General features: G+C 33.1%; 1 non-coding gene across 1 annotated transcript; it reads left to right on the top strand.

Annotated features, from left to right (window-relative positions):
- Positions 1–11775: 11775 nt before the first annotated feature.
- Positions 11776–11848, top strand: Trnat-agu (transfer RNA threonine (anticodon AGU)). Its single transcript has one exon. It is a non-coding gene; the product is annotated as a tRNA-Thr (tRNA).
- Positions 11849–17998: the final 6150 nt, after the last annotated feature.

Raw genomic sequence — 17998 nt, forward strand, 5'->3', positions numbered from 1 at the left:
AATAGTTCGTCTTAAATGCGTTACTAATGCATTGTCACTATATTTGCATATAATAACACTGATATACAAGTGTTGAAATGCTTCTATTGCTTTCATCTTAGAGGGTCTTAAGCAAAAAGGAAGAGCTTTGTTTAGCTAACATCTATACTGGCTTGCAAGTTTTCTGTCGGTTTTGGTAAAAGCGGATGATGGTATTGCTGCTAAAGATCTGATATATGTGTCGTTTGTGTGTCTCCATTTAGCTTTTTATGCTATAAAACATGGCCTTAGAATCATTTGGAACTAGACTTAAAAATGTAGATGTTACAAATAACGATTTAACTGTTAAACCTTCAATCAAATTCACTGGGTTTGACTTGAAATGAGTTATTTAAACCTTCAATCGAATAACTGTGTGTAAACCTGTCTTACTTAGATTTAGGTTCAAATATTCAAACCTTCAATGAAATCACTGGTTGTCTAACCGGTGAAACTTTAAAATAGAATATTAATTTGAGAAACAGCACTTTGAGCTTTAACGGCGGTACAAAATAATCCGTAAAATGAATGCCATTCTTTAAAACATGGCAGCAAATGTGCTGTTATTATTTTCGGATGTATTTTACCCAGGTAAACATATGTGAACATCTGTGTATCTGGTATACGTTAATTTTCAATGCAAATTTTGACGGATAGTATTTTACATGGGCATGTGGCGCTATACATAGCAGTATATACATAAAATATATGAGAAAATGCCACTGGATATGTCCTTTTTGAGGCACTTAAATGTATATCATGACAGTTTCTGGGCTAAAACGTCTTTACAAAAGTATGTGCATTATTCACATGAATAAACGGTGTCGTTCCTTGAAAATGCAGATGTTTTGTTGTGGTGTTTTTTTCTGTTGTAAACATAGTAGCGGAGGAGAGAACTGTGCCTCATTCAAAATAGGTCCAAACATGAAGTCGTTGGATTATGACATTATGTCTATGTGATACAGAGGGGTACACTTTTCGAAGGCACATGACAATTCTCCGACAGAAGTAATTTTTAGAAATTGCTAATTATAGGGTTACTCAAACCTGTGCTTATCTGCATTCAGAAAATCTTTAATCCGCGCGTTAAAAAGCCGTATGATGGGTTATCGGATGTCTTTGGGAACACGTATGCATTTCCCATGTGGTAAAACATTTATTAAATACGTATTCAATTAGCGATTTCACATGTCAATTCATGTTTTAGGAGGATTGTAGATCAAAATTGAAAATCAAATGAGTTTGATCTTAAATATATTTACATTAATTTGTTGTTTTTATCGTTTAATGTTCTTGTTCAAAAGCAGAATTGAATAGCAGATAAAAAGCTTCAAATAAGTTATCGATTATGTCTCTCGTGTTCCCTTGAGTTTGCCTCAAAAGGCCGTCATTTTTTAATCAGAATGTTATTGTTGTTATTTATGACACGTATTAGAATTGTAAACAACATAGGTAACTCGATATCTAAAGAATATACAGCATTGCCAATGTGCCTATGTGACTTGTCTTTAAAAAGACCATTAGCTGGCATCATTTGGGAATTTCGCATTAAGTTGTCTACATCAACAACCGCTGATTGTGTTGAAAAGTCTGTATAATGACATTCTCATAGATCGTTTAATGTCAAATGCAATATTTGTAAATCGGCAACTTTTTCTCAACACATCTTGCAACTAAATCAATCTACAAAATAGACTCGATTCAAAGCAATATAACCTTCTATGCAATTATTGATATAACTTTTTTACTGCGTGTTTTTTGTTCTTTTGATTATCTTGTTCAATGTCGTTTGTGCCTTTACTTTGAACCAATAAAAAGAGTTTATATGCCTTTTGCTACTTGATGTGTCCATGTAGTTTTAATTACATTATACATAACCAAGACGCCAACAGGAAAGAAAAAAATAACCATTTGATACCAATGTAGTAATTTTTCTATCAATAAGAATGGATAATCTGTTATTGGCGCAAAAATATCTGATTAAATAACAGTTTAATGATTATGCAAATTCGATGAAAAAAAATCTAAAATTGCCAAAATACCTCTTACAACACATGTCAGACCAAGCATCAAGGGATGGTCTAATATTTCAATGGTGACATATCGTTCATTTAACTGTCAAAAGTAATAATGCGAAAAAATGTGTATAAAATCAGAGTAAAAATTAATTGTACAAGCATAAGTGTGACGTTTAGTGGCGGCCGCGTATTAATATTTTTTTGTTTCTGATTTAATATATCTAAAAGTAAACATGTTACTCAAAGCATAATAGTTTTCATCGACACATATTATTTTTAAAACATATCCGACTCAATATAAACAATTGCAAAAGTAAAGCGTAACAATTAAAAATACATTTACTAGCGCAATTTACTGTCTTGTCAATTAGCCGGGAGTCCGTTTGTGTCGATCGGGCGTCCGCTTCAAGCGGCAAAATTTCCGTGTCAAGCAGTATTTGGATTGCTCACAGGAACAGGCGTCTGGTGATATCCCGGCTGTCCGTTGGGTCTCGACCCTTTTGTCGCAAACTATTTTTTAAGTATCTATTTATTTATATATTTGTTTGGTTGTTTAATTGTTTAAACTGTTATTTTTATTTGAATATATTTATTTATTTATTTATTTATTCATTTATTCATTTATTCATTTATTTATTTTTTATTTTATTTTTTTATTTATTTATTTATTTATTTATTTATATCAGTTTATGTATTTTTTCATTTATTCATTAATTTAATAAATTTATTATTAATTCCTACTTCCCTTAATTAAATAATTAGAGGAGCAATTTTTCATCATTACTTATACATTTAAAACTGTATTTTATTGACCTTGTTTTTCAATATTGTATCAAAAAATGCACTTCTGTTTTATTTTTCCGGGAACATTTAATACTTGCTTTATGTTTCTTTTATTCAACCTGCGTATAAACGTATAAATCGAAGTATCTTTTTCACTGGTCTGAAATGCTGTTTTCCCCCAAACTGAGTCCTTTGTTTCGATCAATCCATTTGCATAGAACAAGGTATATGATTGTGTACTACTTTTTGTCTGATATGTGTATACATTATATATTCAAAACGTCATTTAAAACGTCTGCTATAATAATGATATATTCTTTTTGTACTGAGATAATAATCAAACCGTAATACGTAGTGTAAGCGAATTGCTTGCATCATAAATTTCATTTCCAAAAATGTAAATGTAAAAGTAAATTGCATCCCATCAGACTATAAAGATTTATAACCCCATATATTACAAAATGGTTTAGGAAGTGTATGGGCATATTGATTGCACAATAAAAGACGGATATTTTCGTCGTAAAAGACATTAACTCATCCGACGGAAATAGATATATGTTTTGTTATACATTACGGATATTATTATAGACCATCATTTTCTCCGGAATGACATCATGTACCATGATGGATTAGGGATCTGACATTAACTGATGTAAACAAGTAAATGGATTGAAGAGAACCTTTTTCACCGGCAGTAAAATGAATGACTCTTGGTGTGCGAATTTATATGTATTTCAGACAGATGGACGATATAAACAGATGCAGGAATAATGATCCATTTGATACAAATGTGTGTTCACATGGTGAACATGTGTGTCTGAACTTCATCCGAATTACTGCAATCTACTGCGCTGAAGATATTTCGAATTCAAGACATCGAGCATGCTTTGGTAACGGCTAAAATAAGAATGAGTTATTTCTCGATGACACGTATAACTGGTAACTATTAATAGGACATCATGTTAACTATAGAAGCAGAGAAGCACACTTGCTCGAGGCATGTTTTCAGAATTGAAATTATGAAAACATGCTTTGACTGGGGTTATCTCAACACAACACATTGATTGATGATAAAATAAGAATTTAAAACACTCAAAAATTGCCTAAACATCTGCTGCAACATGCAACAAAAATGCTAGACAAGTAGCAATATGAAATCAACAAACCAAAACCAAAAGTAGTCGTTAATTAGTGCCAATGCCATTTTGTGTAAGAGGTTAAGCCATTCCTTGCTTTTTACGGCCTCCTGCTGAAAGCAACGATACGACGTTTGAGCCTGACATTGGTTGGAGATAAAATAGCACCTCTCCAATTCAAATTAATTGATTTGGCCTTAAGAGAGTTCTTTTGCATTTGCAAATTCCGTTTCATAGGTGTTACCGATGCATTTATTGACATTTTTATGTTTCAGTTGAATGTTTTAGATTCATATTTCAACGGACTCTTAAATTTACATGTGATCAAAGATTTTACATTATTATATATTTAGACGGCTCATATATTGCATTAACGAGCATATATTTTGTTGACCAAACCTGAGCTTTTTCATTTAAAGAATGGAAACATAACACTCATGAAATACAATTCTTTAAATGAAATCATTTAAATTGATTGTTGTTTTTTTTAATTAATCTCAATGCATTTATGTACTAGCGGGGAAAGTAACTGTACATGATAAGATATTCATCCAAATATGATTTCAAGCTGGTTGGTGATTGCATACTGAGAACCTAATAGTTGAACCCATCAATGCAGTTCTAATACGAAAGGGACTTTTACGTAATATGCGACATTTTTCAAAATTGCAGTTATACACACACACGCATGCTCGGGTATGCTCGATTACTTTCATGTTTAAGAAAGTAAAATAAATTCTTTCAAGAAAGCATTTGAATATGAATCATTAAACAGATGTGAAAGTTAGACATTACAGCGTGCAAAACATGTCATCTGACTTTCTGGATTAAACACATTTATATGTAGTGGCGTGATAATAAACTGTGTAAAAAGATATAAGATTCAAGAGAGGTTCCATTAGACTAGAATAGTTATAAAAGTTATGTTCTCAAACTTTTAAAGAGAAAATAATAAGTGCTTTTTGTAGTGAAACTTACGAAACGAATGACAAATATTTGAATCAATTTAAAAACAACGACTAACAATAAAACTATTGTAAGGGTATCTTAAACAGGGATACTGAAGTTCAGGATCAATCTTGAAATCAGGAGTGAGAACCTTTAACATCAATTGTGCACACATAACTTTGAGGTTTAATGTCGACCACATACTCTCTAAATTATTGCATCGAACACATGATGTAGCAAAATAATACTTTACTTTTTGATATAAAAATATATATAATTTTCAACACGAATGAATCTAATTTAAAATTCAAAAAGAGTAAGTTAAACTATATTTTGTTTAATGTAACCTAGTAAGAACAGCTAGATTTCTCGTTTTTCGATCGGGAGTGTTGCTCCTGAGATTCTAGGTTCTTGAAAGCCGGGGGTTTAAGAACAGCCTTCGGCCGAGAGCCCGATCTACGTACATGTCAGTCTGTTTCGATAGGGCGTCCATATTACGCTTGGCATCAATATGGGTTAATGGCGGATATGCACAAAATGCACGGCCTGTCACTCGAATCATGCCGGAGATCGCCGAGTTACTACGATTATTCGACACACAGATTATTACGGATTCTGTAAATGTTAAATACTAGTAGTATATATATCTTGTTTGTATCTACACATCTATTCTGTCAATGATTTACTTTTCGCTGTGTTGTTTTGAGTTGTTTTCTATCTGAACATACTACAAAACTGCCTCAATCCATCTACGTCGTTTAGCTTTTCAAGATAGTTTTTGTTACGTTTAGCTGTATGTTTAAATAAATATATATTGTTTTTTGGAGTGGTCCAAATTAAGAAAAAAAAAATACCCAACTACTTTTGATACTATAATCAACGCTGTCAGCGAAGCACTTAGCGAAAATAATTTTCTGTTATTTTCCACTAAAAGCTTTCAACGCAGATGTTTTTAATTTCAGATTACATTTTCGGGATAAAATTTTCATAACTTGAAATCCAATTATTTTGTCATTGAAGAGCTTTATCACAATATATTTTATAGAGGTTGACAAACACTGTCCGTAAAGCTGCGTGAACATTTAGAAGTTGCGTTATAAATTTGAATGTCCATTGCGGCTTATTTGAGGAGGATCACTGATACTTGCATACATTATATTTTAAACATGTACACATACCCGAATAGTGTTGCACACAAAAATAGACCAAACCTACTGACACATGTAAAATAATAATTTCGCTACCTTTCTAAGAATTTGCATACAATTAACGAAATTACATACGTTCTGGAAAACAGAACTTTATGAAATAGTTTGTCTGTGTACATGCTCAACATATTTAATTTATCTTCCTGTTCCGTCTTGGGTAAAAGCTGTTGCTCATGTATGAAAACAATGATAACAACGATTTCAGTACGATATTTTCTGAGACAAATGTTCTGGTAAGTTAAGATTCATTGTTGGTAACGTTTTCCGATGAATGCAACTTCTGTTGCAAGGATGTATTCGGATCGCGAATCATCGCGTATGGAGGTTGAAAAGTGTTTGTCTTGTAATTATTTGTATTGTCTCCACAGGTCAGGCAAAACTTTAATCATCATGTTGAAGTGTTAATTTATAAAATGTTGAATGAATTGTTGTTATTAGCTTTCAATTTACGCTTAATTGTGTTATAATAAAGTATAATCTATGAAGCGATTACACTTTTCCCGCGTTATTGAAAGAAGAAACTGTTTTCGGTAACGGTCAGGTCGTTCTTAAAACATAATGGGTGAGAAATAAATACTTGTTCTTATGGTTTTTGTTAATGCCGGGTGATGAATTTGTAGCAATACTCGAAATAAATAATCAACTATTGGTATAATTTCAAGTAATGAATTGCGCGATTGATGTTATTTTCGGGGACATGAAGGCAGTTTGGCTGGTACACATGAAGTCCAACCAGCCCAACTGCGTTCATACACCGATAATAACATCAATCACGCAATTCAATCTTTAAATCGAGTAACACATTCTTGTTTTTTGCCCTGGAACTTTCAGCACTTGCTTTATGAATTATTTATTCAAACTTATTAAGAAACGGAACAGAATCGGGTCTACTAAACTATCGGTCCTTAATGTCGTTTTCCCCAAGAGTGTTTTATTTGTCCTTGGTCAGTCATTTTTCATAGCTGTTTAAGTGTTAGCGAACACTCAACGTAGATGATTGTGTACCACTTGTCCTGATATTTGTATTCCAATTCAGGTCATTTTTAACATCTCCAATATCAATGATTTAAAAAAAATAATCACATCAACATCAAACATCAGTACATGGTACTAGCAGCTTGCTTCCATTTACATAAAACCTTTTCGTTTGCACAACATCGGAGTTTAGTAAACTGCATCCTATAAATATTTATATTTCTGTGCTTTCAAAGATTTATACTTTACAACGATTATAAAACAAGTTATTACAGCATCATAAAGATAACTCTCGTTGGCAATGCATTACGCGAAAATGCTGTGTAGTATTGTTAGGGAAAAGGGTGTACCCGGAGGAAACCTTATTGTACGACTTCTAACTCACGTGCGCCTAGGTCAGGTCGGGAACCGAATCGGGGATGCCTTGGTGAGCAGCGAATGTGCTTAAACACATCGCTAGTAAGACAATCTAAACTGTTAAGATGTATTGCCCATTTTATAACAGTAAGTGTATAGACATATTGTACAATAAAAGACAAATATTTCCCTTCGAAAAAGAAAAGAAATAATCCGACAGAAGTGGATAGATGTTTTTGTAAGGCATTACGGATCTCATTATATACCATCATTTCTTTCTGGAATGACAACATGTATAGCGCTGGTGGATTGAGGATCTGACATTATCTGATGCAACAAGTAATAGGAATAAAGGGAATCTATATCAGCAGTAGTAAAAGGAATGACTCTAGGAGTGAGAATCTATACTTTTTTCAAACGATATTAACTTTACACAGATGCAGAGGATCAATTCGTTTGATCTAAATATGTGTTCACATGCTGAATATTTTTGTCTGAACTTCGTTGAAACTATTTTATGCTGCAGCACTTTAGATGTTTCATAATCACAACTACAATCATACTAATAACTTTGCCACCAGGCGTTCTCTGGCCCGCATTCAAAATGTCCGCCCGGATAAAGTGTTAGGGATTCATGACAGTTTACCAAACAAGAGACTGTTTTCCATCATAAACGTTGTTAGGCGTTTTTCGGAAGCCCTTGCTTTGTAATATTTATTGATATGGAGAACAGTCAAAATACCATAATCTAAAATATCCCCAAACAAAACTCATCTTGCAAACAGATTTATGAATGGCAATATTAATGAAATATGCACTAGAGTCTGTAACTAAGATCATAGTGAAAATGTAAACAAATCACAAAATCAAAATGATTCGCCTTAAATGCATAACCAATGCCTTGTCATTATGTGTTTTATAGAATAACACAATTGTGTTAAAATGTCTCCAGCGCGTTCACGTGTTTGATCTACGAGAAGACACCTACATCATAGGGATAAAGTTTGTTTCGCCGACTGCTATGTCCCAATAATGTTATTCTATTTCACAGATAAATAACTAATACATTTTTAAACGAATATTACATCTACACTGGTGTGTATGATTCAGTTTATTTAGATAACAACGACCGATGGTATAAATCTGTTAGGTATGCCCTTCAAGTGTGGCCATTTAGTTTATTCGCAATAAATCAGGACATTAATATCATTAGCAGCTGGACCTTTTTTTATAAAGTTGTCTCGAATTACGATTTAATGGTTACACTTTCAATTAAAACAACTTGATGTCAAACTTGAATTAAGACTAGGTATGAACGACCTTAAAATTGTTTATGTGGCTGCATAACAGGGTATTGTCGTCTGCATTATTATACAGATTGCTTGTATGTATATAGTTAAAGATGTCATTTATAAATACGTTCAATAGGACGGGGCTCAGATAGATCCTTATGGTTCTCCTTTTTAAATACGTTTCAGCGGACGTATAACTGAACACAAGTTTTACACATTGTGTTCGATTCCTTCATTTACCAGTTTCTTGTCACAATATTAGATTGGTTATTGTTGAGGTTAAAAGCTAGTATGGTTTTCATTTATATCAATGTAATCCTTACCAATTTCCTTAGCAACATTAAAAAAGAAATCATTGAATATATTACACAGCTCTTCTTGTGTATCTTTTGTTATCAGTGTGCCTTTATTTGTGAAGAATGGTTTTACGGTTGCACATACTAGTTTTGATTTGCATCATCCAACGCATCTTTATAGTTATTCATGTATTTCCTTTTAGCACTGGTGACTAGGTTTGTGGATTTTTCTTTCATTTTCAACTTTTGCTGTATTTATATGTTTAAGGGTTTATTTTATGTATGTTTGTCGCCTTTCTTGATCGGTTTCCTTGAATAGAGCATGTCTGTTGGCAATATCTATAAAAGCTGTGCTAAAATCAATAGCATAGTATTATTGATGTTATACATGGCTGTGTCTAGATTATTCAGACGAGATTCTAAAAGCATTTACATCAAACTTTCTGTTGCTTCTATATGAATACCTTTTTGGTAAAATGTTTGGTTATTCATCCTTAAGCTGGAAAACTGAAACCATCGTTGAAGAATATTTTCCCAAAAGCTTTATCAGTTCAAAAAACATCTACGTTGGAGAGTTGGGTTTGAAATTAGAGTATAAGATTGAATATGTCACAAGTCTTATTTAAAGGTATGCTTTTGGTTTTGACACATTTGATTAAAGTTTAAGTCTTCAATCTGGGTGAAATTGCCATATAAAGTACTGCATATTATCTGATGTCAGTTCGTTTGCATAATGTGTTATACTTGAAAAAAAAAAACTTGCTCATTACTTACGATGAATAAGATATTAATTATCCTTTGTCCTGCTAGTTAAGTAAGCGGAAGACAAAACGAAGCTTTAATAGTTCAATCCCTAAATTGAATGGATCTGGTTTATTTGTCCTTTTGTTGTTGTCATTTAATCTTCTAGCCTTGGACATTCGTATCACTTGTCTATATATATGATGAAGTAACATGAAATAAGTTAAACTTTTAAACAAATAACTGTTTAAAAAAATAAATAAGAGTCAATTATTTAAATATTTAGTAAAACGTATCGGTGTTAAACCGATGTAACTTAAACAAACGCTCATTTCTTTAAACCTTCACTGAATGGCGGATAAAACACCCCCTTTAAGTTTTCCCTAGAGTATGCATTTCGAAGCCCTCATTACTAAATCCTTCTAGAAATAGTTCGGCTGGTGTTGATTTAAGTTGTAAACACCAAGAGTAACTCAATATCAAAACAAATAACAACATTTCCCATGGGACTTCAGTGTAAAAAGACCATTTACATTCAGACAACATTTGGGCATTTCAGTATGTTTTATCTACAGAAATACTCGTTGATTCAGTTTGAACGAAGCGTAATGTTTGATTAGGTTCTCCTGGATCATTCAATATCAGACGCAATAATTGCGAATCCTTGGAGTTATGAACACAGACACAACAAACACAGTGAAATTGCAACCGATTATAACTACAAGAAAGGCTCGATCGAAAATATACACAAGGTAACAGTACAACCAAATATGCACTCTTTTGATTCGTGTGTGGTCTATTTGTGATGTTTGTTCGTTTGAGGTCTTACCTCATGGCTCCAAAGGTTTTTTTCACTCGTTTTTTTCTACTACTGGTCTTTGTAGTTGTCATTCTATTATTAACAACCAAGACGCAAACAGGGCAGAGGATCATAATTTTATATCAAAGCAGTAATTTGTCTATCAGCATGTATCCCCGTGAAGTCATGATACGGTGTATGTGAAATGCCAGGCTGAGTAACAATGGATGCCAATAATGCCAATCATGATTTTCGTTTACTTCGTTACTTCATATTTCGTTGACGGAAATTGACAGTTTTAAGAAACTCTATCATTAAAGAAATGCACTTCTTGGAACTAAAGCTATCATCTCAATTGCTATAATTGTACTTTATAAACAATTTGCATTATCATAGCAGCGGGAAAATACTACTTATACATGATTAGATAATCGTCATTGAATAATTTAAGTCAAGTCTGATTAACACTTGCATTTCTGATTCGTAGGGGCCTTTCGCATAACATGTGTCATTTTCCAGAATATATTTACATCAGCATTACATTCGCAAGAATGTTAGTATAAATTTCCTGAACAAAAGCATATTTTTAACTAATAAGACACTTAATGTTTGATATTACGTCTTGCATTACAGATCAATCAGTAGCGGCCTGATATTAAATGATGCCATACGAATCAAGATATGTTTTATTAGCCGAATAAATTCTTGTCAGAAACCGGCGCCCCACCCCCATAAATCGTCCCAGTTAACTTTTTATTTCATTTAAGGGGGGGGGGGTGGAGTCATCAAATATGCCCAAAATGCACCATTTCGGACAAGAATTTGTTGAAATTTCTCGCAAAAACCTTTCTTTTACTATTTACCTACCATTATGTCGTTTGAAGCCGAAAACACAATAGCCTATGACTGAAACAAACATATAATTCAAATTTAAAACAACTTGCCAATATTACACCGACAAAAAAGATGTGTCAGAAGTGGGATTCGAACCCACGCCAACATACGTCGACCAGAACACTCGTTATGAAGGTGAGACAGACCTTGAGTCTGGCGCCTTAGACAACTCGGATATCCTGAGAACTTAAGATATGACTAAATATCCGCGAAGCTTACATAATCTGAATTATTCATATAATAACAGAAAACTTGTTAATCCACGTAAACGGATATAAACGATAACTAAAGTGACTTGCACAAAAAACATGGCTCCATAGCTCAGTGGCTAGAGCGCCTGTCTAGTAAACAGGAGGTCGTGGGTTCGATCCCCACTGGAGCCTTTTAAAAAATGAAGAGTTGGTACGATGTTTGATACACTACTTTTCTGGACCATGTGTTCTCTTAATAGCATTCAAACAGAATCCACCATTCTGGACAATAATTTATTAAAATTTTCTTTGGGGGACCTACACCCCATCCAAACACTTTAATCAAAATAAATTTCGGTTTTGAGGGAGGGGCGCAAGGCAAGAGGTTATGCCAAAAAGAAAAGCCCCCTCAAACATCGAACAATAACAGGTCTGTCCTCGTGCGAGCGAAAACGTTCATCTAAATTGTGCATGGTATTTTTTGTCGACTCGTACACAGTCACATGTTGTTTAAATCTTTACATATATGTTTCAGTACATGGGCTACGTGTACATACAAACACGTATTATTATTATTATTATTATTATTATTATTATTATTATTATTATTATTATTAATATTATTATTATTATTATTATTATTATTATTATTAGCAGTGACAGTAGACATGTCCATTACATTGTACTGTTTGTTTGGTGCATGACTTAACCTGTATCTTGCATGCTTACACTGCCTAACAGTACTTTCCTACAGCAAGGCCCAGGTACATACCACTTAAAACCGGCCGCAGGAACCTAATTACAATGTCCCCCAAAACATGTCTAGTTGTATCATGCAACATTGTACTAGTATTAATATAACTTGTGGCTATAGATCTATGGATAACTTGTTATAACTATTGTCGTCGGGATCTTTTCTCATAACCTCATACTTATGTCAAATACGAACACCTTATACTTATACCTCCCATTTTTATTCCTTCTCCCTCTTTCACTTTTTCTCATGCCACTGATTGGCCCATTTTTGGGGTCTTATTGGTTACCGTACGTTGATGGTATTATATGAGTATTGGTATAGTTACATACAGGATACGAGTAGGCCTGCTTTATATACTACAACAATCATTTAAAGGACTTCAAAATATCAACACATTTGAATTTCTCACATGGTTAGCTATCATTCTTCTATGTTTGCGGTGATGTCCATCCTTATTCAGGCCCTGTCAATTTAGGCAACTCGACAATACACTCAGAAGTTACAGAAACTCTCTATAGTCAATTGTTTCTACTTCACTATAACGTTCAGAGATTTTAGAAAGGACATTCTGTTTACAGAATTGAACGCTTTGATGTTATCTCGCTCACTGAAACGTGACTGAATGCAAATGTCAACGATGACGAGATACTTTTTACAACTATTCAGTTCAATTCAGAAAGGATAGGTCTAACAATCATGGAGGCATCCTTGTATACGTTACTCACAGCATACCAGCAATACGAAAACTGTTGGAGAGTAAATATAAATTCCCTCAAGAAAGCATTTGAATAAGAAACATTAAACAGACTGAAAGTTAGACATTACAGCGTGTAAAATATGTCATCTGACTTTCTGAAAAACACATTTATCTGTAGTGGCGTGATAATAAATTGTGTAAAAAGATATAGGATTCAAAGTGTTTCCATTAGACTAGAATAGTTATAAAAGTGAAGTTATGTTCTCAAACCTTTCTAGAGAAAATCATATGTGAAACGAATGACAAATATTTGAATCAATTTATAAAAACAAATTACAAAACAATCGTAAAGGTTTCTTAAACAAGGAAACTGAAGTTCTGGATCAATCTTGAATTAAAATTCAAAAAAGAATCAGTGAAACTACAAAATTTAAATGTAACTTAATAAGCACAGTTAGATTCCTCGACCCTTTTGACCACCTTCGCCTATTTTCACACTTTTTGACTTTTGCAGGAATTCATTCACTCATTCAATTCTTTTTTTTGTACAAAACACTGATATAATTTCTATAAATTTAGTAGTTTTCATGGATTTATCACCAAAAACATGTTAGTGTCCTGGTGCCTACCCCTATTGCCAAAACGGCGTTCCGAAACAAGCACGGCCTGTCCACCAAAGCAAGCCGGAGATCGCCGAGTAGCTACGATTGTTCGACACATCGATTATTTCTAATGTTGTACATGTTCAATTTATATCAAATACTAGTAGAATATATTGTATGTATTTACACATCTATTATGTCAATGATTTATATTTCGCTGTGTTGTTTTGAATTGTTTTCTATCTGAACATACTGTAAAACTGCATCAGTCAATCTATGCCGTTTAGCTTTTCAAAATATTTATGTTACATTTAGCTGTATGTTTAAATACATATAATTATGTAATTGTTCTTATGAGTGGTCCAAATTTAGAAAAGAAAAACCACAAAAACTTTTGATACTATAATCAACGCTGTCAGCGAAGCACTTAGAGAAACTAATTTTCTTTATTTTCCACTCTAAAAAAGCTCTCAACGCAGATGTTTTGAATTTCAGATTACATCTTCAGGATAAAATTAACAAGAACTTGAAATCCAATTATTTTGTCATTGCAGAGCTTCACCACAAGATATTAAAGAGGTTGAGAAACACTGAGTGTGAAGATACTTGTCCGTGAAGCTGCCTGAACATTTAAAAGTTTCGTTTTTAATTTAAATGTCCATTGCGACTAACACGAGGAGGATCACTGATACTTGCATAAATAATATTTTAAACACATACATTGTACACATACCAGAATAGTGTTGCACACAAAAATAGTACACACCTACTAGCACATGTAAAAGAATAATTTCGCTACCGTTCTAAAAATTTGCAGAACATTAACGAAATTATATACGTTTTGGAAAACAACTTTCTGAAATAGTTTGTCTGTGTACATGTTCAACATATTTAATTTTTCTTCCTGTTCCGTCTTGGGAAAAGCTGCAGCTAATGCATGAACACAATAATAATAACGATTTCAGGACGATATTTTCTGAAACAGATGTTTTGGTTAGTAAAGATTCATTGTTGGTAACGTTGGATAAGCGCAGTTTTGTCATGTCTTAATTTCAATACATGCATGTATCCATCTCAAATAGTGCCTGTGAAATATGTGCAATATTTGATGAAGTTTTCATCAAACCTATTGAAACCCTTTGAAGTTCAAATCATTTTCTGCGAAGGTATAGCGAACGTAGCTTAAGTTATTAAAATGGTATCATTTGAATATCTATTAAAAAGATAATGTTTTTGGTATAAGATATAATATAATCATAAGATTTAGAAAAGAATAGGAAAATGATATGCATGACATCAATGTGTATGCTAAAATTGATGCCATGCATATCATTTTCCTATTCTTTTCTATGTTTTGATCATATACATATTAACTGTATATTCATGCACCATATGTTATAAATATGTTATGCTTTCCATTACTGGAGGAATAAAAGATTCTATCTATTTATCTAATCCTTAAATGAACATTATTTCGTTAAAGTCAAAGGTTTTCCGATGCATGCCACTTTTTAAGATGTGTTCGGATCGCGAATCATCGCGTAGGAAGGTTGAAAAGTGTTTATCTTGTAAATGTTTGTATTGCGTCCGAAGGTCACGAAAAACTTTTATCATCATGTTGGAGTGTAAATTTATAAAATATTGAATGAATTGTTGTTATTAGCGTTTCATCTTTACGTTTAATTGTGATATAATAACATTTATAAAGCGATTCCACTTTTCCCGCTTCATTGTGTTGAAATATGATAAACTGTTTTCGGTAACGGTCAGGTCGTTCTTACAACAGAATGGGTGAGAAAGAAATATTTGTTCTTAAGGTTTTCGTAAATGCCGGATGATGAATTTTTAGCAATACTCGAAAGAAATATTCAACTATTGGTGTAAATATAAGTAATGCATTGCGCGATTGATGTTATTTTTAAGTGACATGAACGCCGTTTGGCTGTTTAAATTACGTACGAAGTCCAAACAGCCCAACTGCGTTCATACACCGATAATCACATCAATCACGCAATTCAATCCTTAAATCGAGTAACGCATACTTGCTTTTAGCCCTTGAACTTTCAGCACTTGCTTTATGAATTATTTATTCAAACTGTGTGTAAACGTATTAACAAAAGAAACAGAATTGGGTCTACTAAACTATCGGTTTTTAATGTCGTTTTCCCCAAGAGTATTTATCTTTGTCCTTGGTCAGTCAATTTTCATAGCTGTGTAAGTGTTAGCGAAAAACGCAGCGTAAATGATTGTGTGCCACTTGTCCTGATATTTGTATATCAATTCAGGTCATTTTTAACGTCGCCAATATCAATGATTTAAAAAAATAATAATCACATGCATATCAAACATCAGTATATGGAACTAGCAGCATGCTTCCATTTACATAAAACCTTTTCGTTTGCACATCATCGGAGTTTAGTAAACTGCATCATATAGGTATAAATATTAATGTGCTTTCAAAGATTTATAACTTACAACGATTATAAAACCATTTTTTACACAGTCATATAGATAACTCTCGTTAGCAATACATGACGTAAAAATGTTGTAAAGTATTGTGAGGGAAAATGGTGTACACGAAGGAACCTTATTGTCCGACTTCGAACTCACGTGGTCAGGTCTGAAACCGAATCGGGGACGCCTTGATGAGAAGCGAGTGTGCTTGCCACTTCGCTAGGAAGACAATCTAAACTGTTCATATGTATTGCCCATTTTATAACAGAATAGCTAAGTAAGTGTATAGGCATATTGATTGGACAATAAAAGACAAACATTTCTTTCGAAAAAGAAAAGAAATAATCCGACGGAAGTGGATAGATGTTTTTGTAATACATTACGGATCCAATTATAAACCATCATTTCTTTCTGGAATGACAACATGTATAGCGCTGGTGGATTGGGCATCTGACATTATCTGATGTAACAAGTAATAGGAATAAAGGGAATCTATATCAGCAGTAGTAAAAGTAATGACTCTTGGAGTGAGAACATATATGTTTTTTCAGACAGACGAACGGTATTAACTTTAAACAGAGAACAATTGTTTTGATTCAAATTTGTGCTTACATGATGAATATTTGTGTCTGAACTTCACTCAAACTGCTGCAATTTAGATGTTTCATAATCACAACAACAATACTAATAACTTTGCCACCATGCGGTTTCTGGCCCGCATTTAAAAAGTCCGCTTGGATAAATGAAATAAAGTAATTTTTATGACAAGTACAACTTGCAAAGGAAGTAAAGTGAACACCAAGTTAGGGATGCATGACAGTTTACCAAACAAAAGACCGGTATCTCATCATGAACGTTGTTAGGCATTTTTCGGAAGCCCTTGCTTTTGTAAAATTTATTGATATGAGAACAGTCAAACTACCATCGTTCTGTAATTTTCCCCAAACAAAACTCATCTTGCAAAAAATATGTATGGTAATATAAATGTTATATGCACTACAGTCTGTCACTTAGATCGAAGTGAAAATGTAAAAAAAAACATTTAATGTTTGGTCTTAAATGCGTAATCAATGCCATGTAACTTTATAATTTATAGAATAACACAATTATGCAACTGTTAAAGTGTTTCCAACATTCAACTGTTTGATATACGGAAAGGCACTTACGTCAAGGGATGGAAATTTGTTTCGCTGACTGCTATATTCCAATAATGTTATTTTATTTTAAAGATAAATAAATAATAACTTTCTAAATTTACATTAAATATGTTCTGGTGTGTATGATTTCATATTGTTTTGATAACAGCGACCGATGGTATTGCTGTTATAAATCTGATATTGTATGTCCTTTACGTGTGGCTATTGGTTATTTTGCCATAAAACAGGTCATTAATATGATTTGGAACTGGACTCGTCTATGAAGATGTCTCGAATAACGACTGAATTGTTATACCTTCAACCAAACTCTCTGGGTATCAATCTTGAGTATAAAGTATAAACGACACTGAAAAGGAAATTTGATTTTTTTGTGACTTTTGTACGGACTTATATTTGAACAAAAATAGAACATATAAGTTTCACATATTGTGTTCGTTTCCTTAATTAATCAGTTATTAGTGCCAGTGCATTTTCAGTTAAACCATATCTTTCAAGTTTCATCAGTACGAAGGTCCATTAGAATGGCTGCCATATACCATATATATGCCAAGAGATATTTTCCAGTCTTCAGTTATGCTAAGGAGGGCACTTCGACAGGCATGTCAGGGTTCAAAGCTGAGAGTGCGCTATTAAAGAGCTATTAAAGTTTGTTATCACATATCAGATTGGTTATTA

This window comes from Mya arenaria, chromosome 4, assembly GCF_026914265.1.
Source record: "Mya arenaria isolate MELC-2E11 chromosome 4, ASM2691426v1".
Classification (NCBI taxonomy): domain Eukaryota; kingdom Metazoa; phylum Mollusca; class Bivalvia; order Myida; family Myidae; genus Mya; species Mya arenaria.